The sequence below is a fragment of the Canis lupus genome, chromosome 19 (genome assembly GCF_011100685.1).
Source record: "Canis lupus familiaris isolate Mischka breed German Shepherd chromosome 19, alternate assembly UU_Cfam_GSD_1.0, whole genome shotgun sequence".
Taxonomy (NCBI): Eukaryota; Metazoa; Chordata; class Mammalia; order Carnivora; family Canidae; genus Canis; species Canis lupus.
The window spans coordinates 48670979-48691659 of record NC_049240.1 but is presented as its reverse complement, the minus strand read 5'-3'; the positions used below and the strand labels follow the sequence as shown (position 1 = coordinate 48691659).

Sequence of the window (20681 nt, the reverse complement as noted above, 5' to 3'; positions counted from 1 at the left end):
AACTCATTTCTTCCAGGACATTGAACATCAGACAAATTAAAGTACTATTCATTCAATCAACCACTGATGTAATAAATGTTTCCTAAATACATATTTAGCTACCCGAGGGGCTTTAGCTCCCAGAGGGGCTTGTTGTGTTTCCTTCCTTCCTTCCTTCCTTCCTTCCTTCCTTCCTTCCTTCCTTCCTTCCTTCCTTCTTTCCTTCCTTCTTTCCTTCCTTCTTTTCTTTCTTTCTTTCTTTCTTTCTTTCTTTCTTTCTTTCTTTCTTTCTTTCTTCTTTCTTTCTTTCTTTCCTTTTTCTTTCTCAAGGGAAAAAGTCATCTTCTTACATATAGTTTACTTATTAATTATATTAATTGTTAATTATATAGCTCAACCTTCTGGAATATAGTAAGGTCCATGACTTTGCTTTATTCCTTGGTGTATCGTGAGCACATACAACCATGTCTGATGCAGCTTATACAGTCAACAGATATTTATTAAGTGAATGAATCAGTGTTGAAAAAAAAAGCATAAAGCTGAAGAGAGTATAGTGCATTTAGTAATGAAAAGTAATTGGCAGGATTAGGGCCAAACTGGATACACACAGGAAAATGTACACTCAAAAGTCATTGAGAAATATGAATGATATTGCCAACAGCCAAATAGGTAACACAGGAAAAGAGAAAGAAAGTTGGGCGGGTGGAGCTGGGAGTTAAATTTTGATAAGGTTTAATTTGAACTGCATGTGATTTTGAGTAGGCAACTGAAAATTCCTAGCTCTCTAAGAATTGCCAATATGCAAAGCCATAAGGATCAAAGTATTCAATACCTCATGATGAAAGCCCATATTTGTGATTGAGTTCATAGTTGATTTCTTGCTTTTCAGCCTTCTACTGCAAAAATATAAATAGGTTGGACAGGATTGAAATGAAAAATAAAATAAAATATATTCTTTAGAACTTACTGTGTGTATGTGTGTTTATCTGGCTAACAGATATTTGGAGTAATGATTTGAAGTGCCCCTCATTTTACTGATAGTAAGATTAAAAGGAGCTGGCTAATGACAACCATTTTGTCCTGTGCATTAGGATTATGTTCATTAAGAAATGGAAAGACTAGTAGTATTGACAGAAAAGATTGGTGAAATAGGTCCTGTAATGAAGAGAATTATGGAATCCAGGAACACAAGTGAAAATTAAAATGTTGCCAAGGAGGAGGGAAAATAGGGATAGAGCAAATATATAGAGGTCCTTTAAGGAATGAAGAAAATTGATGGAGAGAAATTTTATGATATTGTTATTCTAGGACAAATATAAGGCAGGTGTATCAGTCAAGGTTCTCCAGAGAAACATTCTTATGTTTCCATTTGTGTATTTCTATATTTATATTTTAATATATATTTATATTTCTGTATATATACATTGAAATAGAAATATATTTCTAGGATAGGGTATACAGATATTTCTATGTAGAATATACAGAAATATATCTTACCCTATATCAAGAAATTTATTTTAAGGAGTTGGTCACATGATTGTAAGGACTGGCAAGTCCTAAAGCCACAGGGCAGGCCAGATGGCTAGAAACTCAGGCAGGAATTGATGCAACAGTTTTGAGACCAAATCTCTTCAAGAAATCTCAATTTTTGCTTTTACGGCCTTCAACTTATTAGATGAGGCTCATCCACATTATCAAGGGTAATCTGCTTTACTCACAGTCAACTGACTATAGATGTTAATCACAATCTAGGAATATCTAGATTTGGTTTTGGCTAATGGTACCATCATCTCACCAAGTGAGATATAAAATTAATTAACCAATCACAGAAAGATTATATGCAAAGTTCAGCCTGAATAAGAAAGCAAGACTAGAGCTGGTCCAAAGTAGCTCCCAGTATGTATCTCACCATTTGTTTAGAAAGGTAGAGGGGGAAGAAGGTAAGAGTGAGACACAGAACCAGACATTAATTGAGAAGACAATGGCCTACTTAAAGTACAAAGCAGGACATAGGCACCTACCAGGACGCTCACTGAGCTAAGAACCAGAACACCTGGCTCCCAACTTTGCATTGAGGGGTTGTTTTATTTGGGTCACATGCAACACTGTTTCCCTGAACCTGAATGGAAATATTTATATCTCCTTCACCTGCATGGAAAGATCATTTTTCAAGTCAAATGAGATAATGTATGTGAAAGACTTTAGAATATATACATCTCTATATAGACAAGTCTATTATTTCTATTATTGCCACTATGAAAACTTTATGAGCTAAGGTCTATGTCACTCCAATAGAGATGGAGCCGAGTGAACATATGAACTTAAGAAATAATAGCAAATTTAACATTGAATGGAGACTGTCGCCGAACACCGCCATCCGCTTATATTGCCTGTTTGGTTCCCTCAGTCTCATCCATTGGAGCTGCTCACTTAGAGACCACTGGGCCTATAATAAAGCATCAATATCCTGTTGAAAGGCAAACCGTGAGGAGTGAATATGTATTGCTTTTACTAGGTTACGGTGATCAATATGGAATTAAAATCTACAAGTTCAAATGAGACTTAGAGTTATTCTCTGAGTGAAGATTTAGCAACAAAGACTGCCGAGTATTTAATCAAAAGGTGATTCATAGTTTTAATCCTATGTTATTATTCCTTCTTCTAGCTTTAGGAATGTTTTAGTAATCAAAATGTCTACATGGAAGACAAATAATTTGAAAGTCTTGAGTTATTGGATGTTCACAAATTATATAAGCAAACTGCATTTAAGCATAATTAATAGCATATATAGTATTGTGATTAATGGGTTGAGGGAAGAGCAGAAGAAAAATCCTTTCTTTTTTTTTCCCAATAAAAAGAGAAATATCTATGTGTATATACTACTTACTTTAACAAATTTGTGGATGAGGAAAAAGCATTATCATTACTATGAAAATGAGAACACAATTTCCAAGCCCAAATGAAGGGCACTAGCAATAAGGATTAAAATCTATATAAACCTGACATAACAAAATGATAATCCAAGATAATATTTATGAAAATATGCATGCTAGCAAGTAATTGTGCTTTGACCAGCAAAGAAATTATTTCTTAATAAACAGTTCCTTTAAATAACCACAGTCTAATACATTTGAATATTTATTTACAGATGATTCTTTGTTTGGCATAAAAGCTGGAAGCCATCCCAGGTGAGATACTAAAGAGTTAGAAGACTATGCCAACTAAAGTTTTATAACAAAATAATGATATATCATTCCTTAAATCAAAATGTAAACCAATGAGGAAAACATTGTTTAGAATAATTTGAACAACTCATAAAATTTCAGAAATATCTTAGTTGGGTAAAGCAAACTCTGTGTACCTATAATGATCGCAGAAATCTTCCTCAGCTTGCGTTCTTCCAAAAAGAAGCCTCCTGAGAAGGGCTTGAGGGAAGATTCTTTATTTGGGGGAAATCCCCCCTCCCAAAAAAGAAAAAAACAACTAGGAGTGGGTATTGAAGAAAGCAAAACAGAAGAGGGGGAAGGAAAGTAGGACCCAACTGATCACCACTGTGGATATTAGGGCTCAGTGTTTGGGGGGACTCTAAGAGAAATCATGTAGAATGAGTTCACCATGGGCTTGCTTGCCTGAGACCAGGGTAGAGGCAAGTATTTCTTGATGGTTCCTGCTCCCTATTAGTCAAAGTTCCCTTGAGGATGTAACTTGCCTACCCTTCCAGATGTTTACAAGCGCAGCCTTTTACCCTGAGGTTGTAGAGAAGTTCTAGGGCAGAAAACAAGATGTTGGATTCAGTTGAGGCTAGACATTACCAGGTGCATCTGCGCTGGCTGGGTGTCCCACAATGGCAAGGACGTAGGCTGCCAGAGGGACAGGAGATAGGGCACGCTGTCTGCGAGAGGTTTCCCTTCTTCAAATATTACTGACAAGATTTAAAGTCAACCTGAATGGCAATAGGATTTAGAAAAGGCTCCCCCCAACCCCAGCCCTGAGAGATCTGCTCCAATGTTTTCAGCAGAGTTAGGTAAAATAGATCCACGGAATTTTAGATGAAAAGATCTTGGAAGACTTTCTGCCAAGGCATAAGCTCTTCTGTATTATGAAAAAAGAAGCTCCTAGATGTATTAATACCATATGACTCAGATCAGGATAAGACCTAAGTCTTTTTTTTTTTTTTCTAATTTAGAGCTTTCCAGTTTTTATTTCTATTTGAGATGCATTCATTTGCTCATCAATAATACTGAATACAATCTTCCACACACGGCAGATCTGTTTCTGCTTGTCTGTCTCAAGTTAGAATGGTGTCATTAAAAAAAAAAAAAAAAAAAAGAATGGTGTCATTATTTTTTTTGAGCATCTACTACCAATATTACTAATACTACTATTATTACTACTAATAATAATAATACTAACAGAACCCATAAGGAAATATGAATTTAATTTGCCTCGGGATATATAGGGAGCTATTTATTACCTTATATTTTTATTTTCTCCACCTTGAAACATTATCCTGCCTAGTTTTCATACCATAATACTTCTTTTCTTTTCTTCCTACCTTCCTGATCATTGGTTTGATTTTTTAGCCTTTACCTCTTCATTAAAAATTCAGTATATCATTTTCCTGGGCAACTTGCATCTCCCTCTTCCTTGCCCTCTATTGTCTCCTTAGACAACCTTATCCACTCTCCATGGCTTTCTACACAGAAGCAGCACACATGTTTATCTGTGGTCTAGCTCTCTCCTCTGAGCTCCAGGTCTTGTTCCCACTGCTCTCTGGATATTTTCACATGGGTATTTCCAATGCTATAGGCCAAACCAAACATATGGTTTTCTTTCAATCCTGGCCCTCGTCCTCAGCACCTCTCTCCTTCTCCATTGGAGAGCATCACAGGGTACCAATTGTACAATCAGTGACTCAGTGGCATCTTATAACTTGTAGTCTCCCAGGGGCACCTGGGTGGCTTAGTTGGTCAAGTGTCCAACTCTTGATTTCAGCTTGGGTCATGATCTCAGTGTTGTGAGGTTGAGCCTGCTTGAGATTCTCTCTTTCTCTATTTCCCTCTCCTTCTTCCGGTCTCCCCTGCTCACACACACTTGCTTTCTCTCTCTCTCTCTCTTGGAAAAACAAACAAACAAAAAAAAACAGTTCTCATCATGAAATGGGCAAAAGACATGAACAGAAATCTCACAGAGGAAGACACAGACATGGCCAACATGCACATGAGAAAATGCTCCGCATCACTTGCCATCAGGGAAATACAAATCAAAACCACAATGAGATACCACCTCACACCAGTGAGAATGGGGAAAATTAACAAGGCAGGAAACCACAAATGTTGGAGAGGATGTGGAGAAAAGGGAACCCTCTTACACTGTTGGTGGGAATGTGACCTGGTGCAGCCAGGAAACTGGAAAACTGGAAAACTGTGTGGAGGTTCCTCAAAGAGTTAAAAATAGACCTGCCCTACGACCCAGCAATTGCACTGTTGGGGATTTACCCCAAAGATACAGATGCAATGAAACGCCGGGACACCTGCACCCCGATGTTTCTAGCAGCAATGGCCACGATAGCCAAACTGTGGAAGGAGCCTCGGTGTCCATCGAAAGATGATGGATAAAGAAGATGTGGTTTACGTATACAATGGAATATTCCTCAGCCATTAGAAATGACAAATACCCACCATTTGCTTCAACGTGGATGGAACTGGAGGGTATGATGCTGAGTGAAGTAAGTCAGTCGGAGAAGGACAAACATTATATGTTCTCATTTATTTGGGGAATATAAATAATAGTGAAAGGGAATAGAAGGGAAGGGAGAAGAAATGGGTAGGAAATATCAGAAAGGGAGACAGAACATAAAGACTCCTAACTCTGGGAAACGAACTAGGGGTGGTGGAAGGGGAGGAAGGCGGGGGGTGGGCGTGAATGGGTGACGGGCACGGAGGGGGGCACTTGATGGGATGAGCACTGGGTGTTATTCTGTATGTTGGCAAATTGAACACCAATAAAAAATAAATTTATTATTGAAAAAAAAACAGTTCTCAAAAAAAAAAGTCCTCTCCTAAACTCCTCTCTATCCAAAGCAAACTCCTTTGAATATATATGAATATTTATGTTAATAATACAGATACTGTTTATACTTATAAATACTAAATATACATTTGTTATTTTAATAAACTAGTATTATTGCATCATAAATAAATATATATTGACTCCTTTCTGCTGTCTTCTCTTTCTGCATCATCATCCCAGGACAAACACTCATCCCCTCTTTCTTGTACTATAGCAACCTCCTATCAAAAGGACTCATTTACAGCCAATGTGGTTTCCCATACCACAGCCAGAATATTCTTTCCAAAAGGCAAATGCAAAATGCTGTATTCATCCCTTGGTCCTTTCCCCTCTCTTCTGATTAAAATGTCAGTGGCTGCCCATTGCATTTAGTGTGAAGGCTAAAATCCATAGCCTGGCCCCTGCCTGCTTCATACATTTCCTCATCCCCAGGGCTCACATTTCCTCATCCCCAGGGCTGTGTCACTGCTCCTTCTTCCTGTTCCTCATCCTCCTTGATGCAAGAACTCCTACTATTCATTTCAGTCTCAGTTCAGTTCTGATTTCCTCTGAGGGGTAATTCCTGACCTCTTTCATTAGGCAATACTCTCATAATACTTTCTTCTTCTCATTTAAAGCACTTACACCAGCATAGTTTCATTTTCATATAGATCTTTGTAATCCTTTGAATTATGCTGTGGGCTTTCTAGAATACAGGCTCTAAAGGCAAGGGGCTCTTTAAAAAAAAATTATTTATTTGAGAGTGAGCAAGCAAGAGCGAGAACTAGAAAGAGAGAGCACAAACAGGGGGAGCTGTAGAGAAAGAGGGAGAAGAGCTGCTGAGCAGAGAGCCAGATTCAGGGCTCCATCCTGGATTCCAGGACCATGATCTGAGCTGAAGGCAGATGCTTAACCAACTGAGCCACCCAGGTGTCCCAGGCAGGAGGTCTCTTTCACTTGCATACACGCATGCATTTGCACGTACTCACACATGCACACAACACACACATACACACAAGGGTCTCTTCTTACCTTCAGGCTTTCCAGTCCTAGAAGAGTATAGGTACAGAATAGGCCCTTAGATACCTAATTGGATTAATGAACAATGCCTAGGCTGAATTCAAACATGAATTTGGTATCAGTTTGTTCTCCTCAACATTACATGAGCCTAAGTGAATTAGATTTTCTTCACAGTATATGCAGACAGTGCTTATAAGTGGAAGACATATATACATTCAATTTGGCCCCAAAAGTGAATGAATATTTTCTGACATAAATCATTTATGAATCTTTCTGATCACAGTCTTAATCAAAATTTTTAAAGTTAAATTAAAATAATTTTATCATAAATGCAGGCATTTCCAGCACCATCTATCAAGGCTAAGAATATAGTCAACTTTGTTTAATGGGATTTGGTTATATTCTAGCTAAAACATACGTTCTCTACTATGACCCCCATAGAAGACATACTGCATGGATCTTAGTGATCTTGTCATAATCATCAGTATGAATAACTGAATTTTATATCTTTGGGAAAAGGTCAAGTGTATCTTATAGCTTCTGATTTCAATCTTTTCCCCATCTCTTAATAGCAAGAAAACAGAAGTGCCACATGTAGGAGGTCGACTGACATTATTTAAATTCTAGTTAAATATACCCTAGAATGATTACAGATTCCTGGAGCCATGAGTATTGAAGACTAACATTGTAGTTGTTGCACACTTATAGAAGTGGAGTAGAAGTGTGAGGAGAGAGAGGTAAAGAGACAGAAGAAGGGAAACTCTTAAAAAGGAAAAGAAAGGTAATGAGCAAACAGCTAGAGATTTCAATACACTAGCAGCATGTGATTCACCCGATCTTGATGATAACATTTGACAAGGCTACACTCCAAAGATTAAGGCCTCCTTCCCTTGGAAGAGAAAGAATACGAGAACACCCAATTCATTGATTTTTTAAAAAAATTTTTACAGGGTCAGCCCACAAAGTGATTCTTACTATCAGCTCATGATAAGGGTTGCAGTTGTGTTCCTGAAATTATCATTCTCTTATAGGCATGAAAACAAAAGAAAGAAATACAGAACATGCTTTATTAAAAAAAAAAATCCACATACACCTAAAATATATGCCTCAAAAAACACAGCTTTCTTTTTGGCTTTTCTCTTTCAAGATTTGAAAGGCAGGACAAATGCCCATAACAATAGGGAACAGTTAGGAAACTATAATATAAATATGTATTTTGTGGTCTTTTCTAAAACCTGCATTTTGAGTTATACTTCATGGTGACTGCTTTAGAAATGTCAATGCCACAACAGTCTCAAACTCTTAAAATTTGATCTATTGCCCAAGACTGATGTGGCATTCATATAACTGTTTTTATTTCTTTTAATAAACTGATTGCTTCTACAATTTAAAGAATTCCAAAAATGAGTGAATAATTAGTATACTTTTCCCTTTTGAGTGACCGATGTAAAAAAGATATGCAGGAATTTAAAACAAAGTGGTATTTTCCCAACACTGAGAAGAAGCCTCTGGACTTAACATATAAACATCAATAAAAACATCTAGGGAAGTTACTCCTTTGTACCTACTGAAGTTAAAGTAAAGCTATTAGGCAATTATTTTAGAAATACCAAACCAGGGGCGCCTGGGTGGCTCAGTTGGTTAAGCATCTGCCTTTGGCTCAGGTCATGATCTCAGGGTCCTGGGATCAAGCCCTGCATCAGGTTCTCTCCTTGGGGGAGGGCCTGCTTCTCCCTCTCCCTCTCCCTTTGCCTGCCACTCGCCTACTTGTGTTCATTCTCTCAGTCAAATAAATAAATGAGGGATGCCTGGATGGCTCAGCTGTTGAGCGTCTGCCTTCGGCTCAGGTCGTGATCCCAGAATCCCAGGATCGAGTCCCGCATCGGGTTGCCTGCATGAAGCCTGCTTCTCCCTCTGCCTGTGTCTCTGTCTCTCTCTGTGTGTCTCTAATGAATGAATAAATGAATGAATGAATCAATCAATCTGTCTTTCTAAATAAATAAATAAAACATAAAAAAAAAGAAATACCAAATCGTGTTGACTGACTTCCTCTATGAATTAAATGTATTTGCTGAGTGCTCAATATTGCACCTGATATTTTTCTAAACATGAGCTTTCAACTACATCAAGGAACTCTCAAAAAGGAAAGTGGACATATGACACTAAGTCATTAATACATGTTGACTAGCTACCGTTTTACATAATGTGTGTTCAATAAGCATTTTTCCAAAGTTGCATTTTACATGATTTCTTACATTGTTTCTCAAGAGGAAGTATGTAAATAAACCCCAGAAAATAGAAAACAAATGTATTAATTAATGAGTTAGAACCAAGGTATTATACTTGACGTTGAAAGACAAAATTCCCTAGAGGTTTACACTAAGTATACTTTGAAAGTGAAGATATGACTGGGTCCCTAAGAAAGATTTCCAGCTCCCTGTTTCCTCTTCTATGTGGTCAGTTTCCTAGTAACAGAAGAATGGAAACTAGGAATTGAGTGTGGGGAAACCAGTGCCCCCTCCAGGTGGAATCTGAGATGTTGCGGACCACAGGCTGAAAGGTGGGGCAAAGCAGGTGGACCCAGACCGGCTGCGAGAGATTTTTGCATCTCATGACAGTAGAATAATTCTCATGTGTTTAAGGATAGCCAAAGCTATAGCAAAAGGCCTCTCAGAGAGTCCCATGACCCCAGTGGGCCATGGGACCAGCAGGATTTTGCTCAGGAGTCTGAGAAAGGGCTGGAAAGAAGTTAGAAAGACAAAGTTACCAATTCTAAATGGGCTTGGCAGGCAAGACTCAAGCAACCTCTGTGAACTTGGGGGCTAAAGGTGAGATACTGGACCTCTCAGAGGTTCCCCTCCTTGACGTGACTCTGATCCTCAGAGCCCTGTCTGAAGCCTTGGATCTGTGTAAGCTTCTTCATACTTAGACTCCACCCTGCTTCAGTTGTTGTCCCACATTCCGCCCCCTCACACATCCTTCTTCCCACCCATCTAGAGTCGGCCAAAGTGACTGAGACCCCAGTATTTTTCCTTTCTTGAGGACCCTTCTATCCTAATCTCTTAATGTTTATTTTCCAACTTTCTTCAGGCCCCCAGCCCAGCAGAGTTATATCTAATGGCTAACAGAGCAACTTGGCTCTTTACTTATCAGGTAGTTTTTCAAATATTTTTCTTATGCCCTAAGTTGTCTCTGCTTCTCCCAAGAAGTAGGCTCATGGAACTCAGAGGCTAAAATTTTACTCATTTTTCCTTTGCATTTTGATGTGTTATCTCTTCCCTGACTTTTCTGGAAAGGGCCAAGGGTGGGTATAAGGAAAAGGCGAAGCATCAGTTCATAGTTCAAAACTTTAACCCACCACATCATTACTTATGTGCAATGTAAAAAGCCATGAATATAATTACAGAATTTACAGGGGGGTATAAACAAAGGTGAAATAAACTCAGTATATGAAAGAATCATAAGGAAATAAAGAAGGAACAAAAAAAAAGAAAAGAAAGAAGAAAGTGTGTATCTGTGTTCAAATATGCGCGTGGAAGAGATCTATATGCTTTGGTGTGATGCTGAGTAAACATAGTTGGTAGCATACACCATAAAGTTATCTGAGATAGACCTCAGTATCTGAAATGTCAAAGAAGTGCCCTATTGTGAACTCAGAATGATTTTGTTTATTTTTAAGCACCAAAATTTTATGGTGTACATCAGATTTTCACATAACTATATAAAGACAACATTTTAATTGCAATTAGAAAAATAGACACTGTCACTTCTACAATCTTCCACTAAGAAAAATACCCCTCCGTCCCAATGTTAACCTTGCTCCTTTGGTTGTTCTTCCTTCTTCCTTCTTTGGTTCTTTCTCCAAACCTTACTTAGTGTCCTGGTCACAGGGTGTAGACGAAGAGATACTATACACCGAGTCAATAATGTGTCACTCATTTCATCTTACTAAGTTCACGAGTTGTTAAGGTAGTAAGAGAGATGCAAGGCCCAGCAAGAAAACACCAAGAGTCCTGCTAATTGTCCCTTGATAAACATAAGTCACTGAAAACTTGTGTGAATAGATGACATTTTAAAAGGCAAAATCTTAACTATTCTTAGCTGACAAATTCTTTGGAAGCTTCTTAAAGGAATAAGCTGGCAATGCTCTCACATTTCAACTTTAAAATGAAAGGAATCTCTGAACTTTCCTTCTTTAGCAACAAACTCCCTTAACTCCTTCCCTCCCTTCCATAAACAAAACCAAACCAAACTAAAACCCACAAAAAACAAACAGTTTAAGATCCTTGGTGTGTGTGTATTCACACACAACATGCACACACACACACACACACATCCACCTCTTTTCCTAGAGCAAGGTATCACCTAGAGCATTTACCCTTCATATCTCATTAGTCAAATTTAATGCTTTTATTTTCCTCTTTCATTTAGATTTCATTTTCTCATGATAAAAATGGATAGCTGTGGCTTAGAAAATGGGAAACTGGATCAACTATGAACTGGAGCAAAGTTGAAGACAACTAAATATTTCGAGAGTATTTTCGGTAATTCCATGAGCCTTCCTGACAGTTGGTCACTCTACCCTCACTGCATCCTGTGGTGTAATGTTACATACCCAGAGTCCATGATGCAACACAGCACAAGTTCAAGGGTAGTAGTAGTAGTAGTAGTCGTCTTACTTTTTTTTTTTTTAATTAAATGGTTTCTCCAAGCATGTCTAATGATTTAATGGTGTGTTGTAGCTCTGTAGTTGTGAGTTCATTAAAGATATTTGGAGTACTGGCTCCGTGAAGCTTAGCTGCATGTAGCCACTGGATCACATATCCACTGCCCTGCCATGTAAGAAGAAAACATCTTGGAATATAACTATTAGTTGGCTTTGTGGTGTTGGGTTAGTGTGCCAGTCTGAGGTTAGAGCACAGATGAAATCCCAAGCCCTAAGCTTTGTATTATATAGTATTGTATTTTTGATGTTGTACTTAAGGGTCAATTACTGTTTCCATTATAAACCCTGTTTTTCAAAGGTTTATAACTCACCAATTTTCATTTTGGTATGCAAGCTGCATGAGTATACAGGTTTTAAAAATAGTTTAAATTGGGCAGTGCCATTTTTAGATATAAAGCAGTAAAATGCACTCTTCCATTTGTTACAGTTTGTTTTGGAAGTTTCCAATCTAAAAGTTTATTCTATCTTAAAATGCAACAATGCTTTTTTTTTCATGTATTTACATAATAGCTATTCATAGGGAAGATGGTAAAAGGAGGGCAGGGGAGATATCAAATGAAACTTCAAGGAGGAAAACAATTAAAAATATTTTTTCTTCTGACGACTTATGGGCAGATGTCATTAGTCAAAATCCTTAAAAACCAATACATTAATCAATTAATACTCCCTCAGCACGGGCACTATTTCATGCTACTATTGTGGCAGGTACTTTGAGGAATAAAAGGGCTTCCTGTCCCAATGTGCTTGAAATTCTAGTTAGAGAAAAATACAAAGACAGCAATATTAAGCATAATGGCAACATACGTTGAAGCATGAGAGTGATAATCATGTGGCTAAGACTTTCAGAGGCAGAGGCAAAGCCACTTACAGAGTTGTGCAACTCACTGGCGTCCTGCAAAAAGAGTGAGAGATTCCAATGCATGGGCAATTGCCCAGATGTGGAAATTTACCCATGTAGGGTCATGCAATATTTAGAACTCTCTTTCCCTGATCATCAGAATTTGAAAATCCCTGCCTAAGGGATTTCAATTTTTCAAAATTGTTTTCTCTGTCATTCTCAATGTTTCCAAATGATAAAAGCAAATTTCCCCCTGTATTAATCTAAGTTAAACTTCTCAAAATGGTCGTCTACGCTAGCTGTTTTCACTCCATCACTCAGCTCTCACGCCTCCATCTCTTCCAGTCTGGTTTCCTGCACCACTGTACTGCTCCTACTGCTCTTGCCAGAGTCACAATGACCTCCTTGCTGCTGCTGCTGCTGCTGCTGCTACTACCAACGAAGAAGCCTTTGCTTTTCTCTTTTGTCCAAATTTATCTCTATTTATGAGATTACCACAATCTTCTAGCTTTTGTCTTATGATGATCTTTGTCATTTTTCAGTCTACCCAAGCTACTCCCCCCTCCTTCCTATTGGCATCTCTATTTCCCTTTTGGAGAAAGCTCCATAGGTGTGGAGTTTGAGTGGAAGGTCATTGTTGCTTCCTATCATGGAAGCTGAAGGCGTATAACCTTCTTCTCTTTTCCCCAGCACAGAGAGTAGTGCTGTAAGCTGGGCTCAGCCAATCAGACACTTCTTTCTGGGATTTTAAACCTTGATCAAATCAGGGTATAGGGATAATTAAAAGTCATATCCGCCACCGCCACTGCGTCCAGCTTGCTCTACTTATGCTATCCCACTCTCCAGATCTCTCTTTATTAATGCCCATTTTTCAAATATGGTTCTCCATGTTTTCTTAATTTCTGTTCTCTCCAGAAAGTTTTTGATAAATTTAAATCTTCCTTAAGATAGTCTTCTGTTGCCTATAAAAAGAATGTAGATTGCTGTAATTTCCAATTCTCTGGCTCCTCTTTTTTACGGCTTTTGGAGATTCATTTTCCTCTGTCTATTCCTTACACATTGCATGTCTTCCAGATACTTGTTATTATTCCTTTTCATTTCGCCCTAAACTATCTACCTGGATTATTTCAACTACTTCCTTGACCTCAACTGTCACCTGCATGCTAATGACCTCAAAATCCATCCAGCCATTCCAAATCTCTCCTCTGATCCTCATAGTTCTTTATTCGGGCCACTTGTGCTTTTGTTTATTTTACAAATATTGAGTGAACTTCAACTATGCGGCATATATGATAAACAATGGAGCAACAGTAAGAAACAATGCATGAGTTTTTCTATTTCGTGGTGGTTAGTCTAGTGGGTTCCATAATCCCTTGAACTCCATAATCCCATAAAACTTTAATCTAATGGATGTCATAGTCTGGTGGATCTCATAGGTGCCAAGTAATATTCAATATCTTCACCTGGATATCTCAAAAAAGAGTGAATTCTTTATGTTCCCCTAACATCTGCACTTGTATATTCCTCCTACTGGATTCCCTGTTTCAATGAAAATATTCAGTTGCTTATGCCAGGAACCTGAGTCTAAAACAAACTTTTCCTCTTCACTCCACCCCCATCTCTGCACCAATCATTAAAGCCTAGTTGAGCAAGTTTCTCACTAACTCTAAAATGTGCTCACTGTTACCACTTCTGTGCTGTCCTATCGACATAGGTTCCATCCTCCTTCTCTAGAATCAACACAACCCTAGTCTCACCCTTTGTGTCCAGATTGCTGCCAGAATGATCTTGATAAAATTCAAGTCTATTTGTGGTTATATTTTGATCAAAACCCTTTAAGCTCTATAATAATCTCAGAATTATTTATATAAGTGAGTCAGCAAATGAATTGTGGTCTCTCCTAAATCTCCTTCTATTTGGCATATCCTCTCAATTTCATATGAATGCCAAGCAGCCCAGCTCTACTCATTCTTTAGATCACTTCATTTTCCCTAGGAAGCCTTACTCTGTCAACAAGACTGGGTTATGTCCTCTTTTATGAGTTCTTCAAACATCTTGTTTCTCCACATTCTAACATCCATTACTCTGTATCATTAATTGCCATGTTGTATAAGTAGATTTTATTAATAAGACATTTGAAAACTGAAATCACATGCCTTTCCACATTGCTTTATCTGTAGCACACAGCAGATCAGTAAACATAGGATAAAATAAATGAATTTTAGCTTTTGCATTATCAAAAACTCAAATATCAAACTGTAAAAATACTTGTGTTGCTTTTCTCTAGGCTTTAAATATGTTGGGTAGATTGGTTTGATAGTTGACTGATAGTTATATCTATCTGATAATTATGGAACTTGTTTATAAGCTGTGTTTTATGGCTTCAGTTATCAGAGATGAAACAGAAATCCAGAATCTCAGGTATGTGATTCTGTTCCTCATATGGATCCTAAGATGCTATATTTCCCCTATTCCTATTTTCTTCTCCTTTTCTTCCTGAACCTCTTCAAAGGTAATCAGAAGTGACCTCATCGGATACCCAGAATGAGATAATGTTCTTTGTGCTCATTCAGCAATACATAAAAGATCTTTGGGACCACTTGGGTGGCTCAGTCAATTAAGTGTTGGACTCCTGATTTCTGCTCAGGTCATGGTCTCAGGGTTATGAGATAGAGCCCCACGTGGGCTCCTCACTCAGTGCAGAGTCTGCTTCAAATTCTCTGTCTCTCCCACTTTTTCTCTATCCCTCCACCCCTCCCTCTACTCCTACACACACACACTCTCTCTCGCTCTAAAACAAACAAACAAATAAATAAAATCTTTAAAAAGTAAAGATCCTCAGAATCTGTAGCTATCTAAACTCTGAGGCACAAATCTGAAAAATTTTCTTTGAGTTAGAAAATAATAATTGACCAAGAAATTATATTGAGTATCTAGTATGTGTCAGATGGCCCACTAAACTCATCATTTGGGGGAAGGTAGATACACATATTAATTCAGCACAGTATAGTCCAATATTGTGGTATATGACCTCCTTGAGAGTTCCTGAGACCCTTTCAGGGGTCTGCAGGATCAAAAGTGTTTGCATAAGGATTTTTTTTTTTTTGCCTTTTTTTACTCTTATTCTCTCATGAGCCTACAATGGGGTTTTCCAAAGGCTACATAATATTTGACATTACAACTAAACTGAATGAAGAAGCAGATCAGAAAATCTAGATATTGAAGAGACTTGCTAAAATGTAAAACAGTGCCACTCTTCTCACTAAATATTTTGTTTTGGAAAATATAGCTATCTTTCATGAAAACCTTATTTATGGTAAAGTAGTAGATTTATTATTGTTTTGAAATATAAACTGGTGAATACTTTTTAATTTCACTTTTAATTTTTGGTAAGGTAAATATGGATAGATCTAATACCCAACTATTGAATGTCCTCAATAATTTTTGTGTGGAACATGGTTCTGGGACCAAAAGTTTGAGAATTGCTGACATAAATAGTGAAATAAAAGAGGAGGCATCTGTCAATCAGTAATATGGACCTGAACATGACTGGAGATAAAGCAAGTCCAGGGGTGTATGATCCAGTGTGGTTTAGGGCCCCATTCTGCTATGTGTCAGCCAGTCTTCTAGGACCATAGTACTAAGATAAGGGGAGATTCATAACTAGTACATGCATGTAAATATCAGCAATAGGGTTTCTTTGAGTGGTTGAGGAGATGCCTTGCAGGACATTCTGTTCCCCTTTTCTTTCTCAGATCATTGATTCGAGGAGCATCATCATTTGATTCCTAAGAAAAGCCACATTATTGAACATATCTCTATAGTGCAGTAAATTTTGGTTGAAATATGACAAAAATGAGGAAAGTCTTTGAGCACTCCTCTTTCTCCAGCCTGTTTGCAGGTATCCTGCTTCATCTAACTCTCAACAGTTGTTTGGGTGTCATGTCAAGCAGGTGTGTGATCAATGTTTATAAAGTTACCGACTGATTGATCGATTATCTTGCCTAAAGACCTGCAGAAAGCATTACTTCATTCTTGGCAGGCTAGTCTATTAACCATGTGGCAAATTACTTCTATGAATAGAAGTATTCAACTACTCTCTTATTCAATGTAACTGTCTCATATTCTGAAAGAATGAATACAAGGTCAGTGTAAGTGTCCTCAGTGCCTTGGGAGAGGATTTTAGGGTTGCTCTTTTTAATAGACTTTTGCTAAGAGTAGCAAAGGCATCATAAAAAGAACAGTTAACGAAACTTGTTTTCTTCATTACCAAACTTAATATAAATACTTCACCATGAATGTTCTTCTTTTTTTTCTTTTTTAAATTATTCATGAAGTCTTTGCTTACGTTGGGGGGTGGTGATATATAAGAATAATCTCAGGAATGATTGCAATAGGAAAGCAGTAATATAATATTTTTGAACCCCAACTCATATAAGGATGATTCATAATCCCCCAAAATACAATACAATAAAACTGCAAGTTAGTCCTTAATTTGACCTACATTAAATAATTATGATGTAGAGGTAAACTCATAGATAATTTCAAGGACTCCAGAAGGCTTCAGCTTAAGTAAATGAGATCTTAGATTTTACACTCTGACATCCCTTGCTTTTATTTTTCCCTCAGGTGCAAACTCACATCAGGACCTCTTTCCTGTGCAATTAGCAAGGTAACTGCCTTACCTAGCTGGCATTACCCCTTTTCATTTTGGGGTCTGCAAACATTTGCCACTTATGCTCAGATCATGTTTTTGTGAGAGGCCACAGAGTGACTTTCTTAAAGCTATCAAAGCCTTCCTCATTATCCTTTATGGGCTGTGCAGAAAACATCTCAACTATTAGACATTTAACTGAGTGCAGTAGAATGGGTTTTCTGGCCCCCTCCAGTTCCTTGGGTAAAAGCTCTGTTCATAATCAGTTTCTGGTTTTTTAAATGACCCTCAAGAGGTTCCTTCCGGTCCACTTCAGTTCCCTTTTTAGTGTCCCATTGATTTTCCAGACTTTAGGAACGTGTCCTTAACTGCCTGCTTTTCCATTGGCTCTCTCTACTGAATGCTAAAGGAACACTTTGTTACTTCATACACCGAGACAGGAATATCTTGAAAACCAACACACCATTTATAACAGTACAGTTTACAATAGCATTTCCTGCAGAAAGAAGGTGCCTTTCTCAGAAGGAGGACAATTTCTGCACCCCATTTACTTTCAAAACTACAAGCAACACCCTTGTTTCTTGTCAATAAAAAGGAAGATAGAATAGAGTAGCAATCACAATACATAAATGATATTATTCGTCCCCAGAGTACATACCAAGTAGTAATTCACTCAAAGAGCTTGCATGAATTATAAATGGCAGGAAAGCACAGAGAGGGAACCTCAGTCCAGACCCACTCCACACGGCTGTTACATGAGCATTTTAAATCCAGACAAGCTACACAAACTATATAATGAGACCGCAAAGGTATATAATTTACTCTTGATTCCTTTCCTGCTCTAAATCTCATTTTGAATAATATAAGGACACTATAGAAGCTGTGAATCTGAAGGTACAACACCGATTAAATTTTAAAAACAAATACGCTAATCCATGTAGAATCTGAAAAACCTCTTGGGAGTGGTGGGACTTTCAAAGAGACTAAGGCTCTTTAGTGGAAGAGACTAAGACAAAGAGGGCTAATCCGCTTGGCCCTACCCACCCCTGAAATAAAAACAAAAACAAAAACAGCTAGAGAAGGACAAGAGAAACCTTGGGTTCCAAACTATACACAGATGTGGAAGACAGAAATATAAGCATGCAGAAAACCGGGGCATTTATGAAGCCTTTGGTAATGTAATAGTGTGCACTGAGGGATCCTGCTTCAACCAGAAACTGGGGTGGCAAAACCATTATTGTTTCTGTTGCTGGGGAAAAAAAAAAAAAAAAGAGTATTCTTGTTGTAATATAACATTGTTATATTGTCCAGGTCTTTTTTAGCCTCTATAATAAAAAATTGTAGTCATTTCCCAAAGAAAAGTCCTAGAATGATCAGATCATAAGCTCTATAAATAAACATATGCCAGAGACCCTCAGTCTTGTCTCAGTGTACAGGATTCACACATCCTATTTCCTTGTTTTCCTCCAGCATTTTTCTTGAAGTTCCTTTGAACAAAATAATCAGGGGGAATTGGGAAGGTAAAAGGGAAAATATCTTTTCCTCTTGTAGAAAAGAATAATAGTATAGAAGAATTTCTTACACGCATGCACACACATACCACCATCCCCCCCCCCCAAAAAAAAAGCAATACCTAAGTTGCAACAGAATCGTTATCAGAAAGCCTGTGTTAGAAAGAGAAAAAGATACAAAGGCAAAGACTCATCTGAATGACCCTAGTTAAGGGTCTTACCAAAGAGACAGCTGAAGTTATCTTTGAAAACTGGTGAGTCGCCCTGCTTGGCTGAGTTTGAATTGAATGTTCCCAAAGTAACATTTCACAAACAGGGATACCCTTCCATTTCACACTGCTCTTTCTCGAAATAGCAACACCATTTAGCAATATTTCATATCAAGACAATTACATTGTAGAATTATTATAGTCTTAGTGCTTCATTAAAATTAAAAAAAAAAGTTAAATCCCTGTTTTGTTGAACACAAGAAATGAATAGTAAATATTGATTTAGAATGAATGCAAACATTTCCCTAGGAGTGGATAATTACTGCCTTTCTATGCAAAACACTTATATTTGAAGAAGCACTTCACTTACTTTGCCATGCGGTATACATTCTTTAGTACATTGTAAATTATACGTTGTCCTGGACAGTGTCTGCTCTATAATTTCTTGTGTCTCTACACCAGAGTCAGTATGTAATTTTAAACTACAAAGTTTCTGCCAACTAGGAGAACAGGCTTAACTCTTTCTCTTTGCTGGGTTCTCAAATCCTTACAGGAAAAGATCTGGAAAGCAAGAGGACAGATGATCTCAGATCTGGGGCAGTTTGGTCTCTGTTTTAAAACTAACAGAAATGCCACTAGTTTAACTGGCCACAGATTTACAAAGTAGAGACTAAATTGAATATAAAATGTGTGTACCTAAGTCAGTTGCAGCCTGTCTAGAAGACATGAATTAAATAATTAACATTAGAAATTTTGAACGAAGCATGAGTGTTTTAAATATTTGTTGTAGAAAGGTCTAGTTAAATAAGGCACTTTCAGAATATATCGTATTTTAGAATATATCTTTTTTCAAACCTTTGATCTTCATAGTTCTATCCCTCTGCCAAGATATTTGCAACACAGCACTTTTTAAATTATGTAAAGGACTATATTTTAACCACTTCAATATCATCTACATAGATGGTGATTTAATTCAGAAGTTGATGTTAGAATACTTCTAATTGGATTCCTTAATATAGAAATATTAAATGTAAAAATTATAAAAGATCATGTACATCATTATATTCATCATTTTTGCTTATGAAATTATCCTTCTCCACAGAAATAAAATACTTGCAAAATTGCCTCATATTAGCAAGATTAAAGTACTCACCATTCAATTCTCTGTTTCTATAAAATTATTTTTTCCTTGTTTGTTTGTTTGTTCCATATGTAAATGATACCATACAGTACTTGTCTTTCTCTGTCTGGCTTATTTCACCTACCATAATGCTCTCAGAATGATGGTTGCCAGGGGCTGCAATGAGGGGAAAATGGGAAGATGTAGGTCAAAGGGTACAAACTTTCAGTTATAAGAAGAATAAATTCTGAGGATCTAACGTACAGTTGGAGATCATAGTTAATAACATGGTATCATATACTTGAAAGCTGCTGAGAGTGGATCTTAAGTGTTCTCTCACTACACACACAAAGAGTTAAATGTGTGAGATGAAGTTAGGTTAATAATCACCATCCTGGTAATCATTCCACTGTATGTGTGTATGTATATATTAAACACAATTTATGTATTATAATCATATACACAGTCACGCTGTACACTTTAAATATATAGTTATGTTTGTCAATTATTCCTCAGTAAAGTTAGAAAATATATAAATAATCTTTTTTTTTTAAAGAAAGATGAAATTATGAA

General features: G+C 37.3%; 1 long non-coding RNA gene across 1 annotated transcript in view; it reads right to left on the bottom strand.

Moving 5' to 3' along the window:
- LOC111091192 overlaps nucleotides 1–20194 on the bottom strand; it is a 60999-nt gene extending 40805 nt beyond the window's left edge. Inside the window, exons 1-2 of the long non-coding RNA XR_005374294.1 lie at nucleotides 20142–20194; nucleotides 19359–19549 (exon numbers count right to left, since the gene is read on the bottom strand). This is a non-coding gene — a long non-coding RNA (uncharacterized LOC111091192). The remainder of the gene's footprint in view (nucleotides 1–19358; nucleotides 19550–20141) is intronic.
- Nucleotides 20195–20681: the final 487 nt, after the last annotated feature.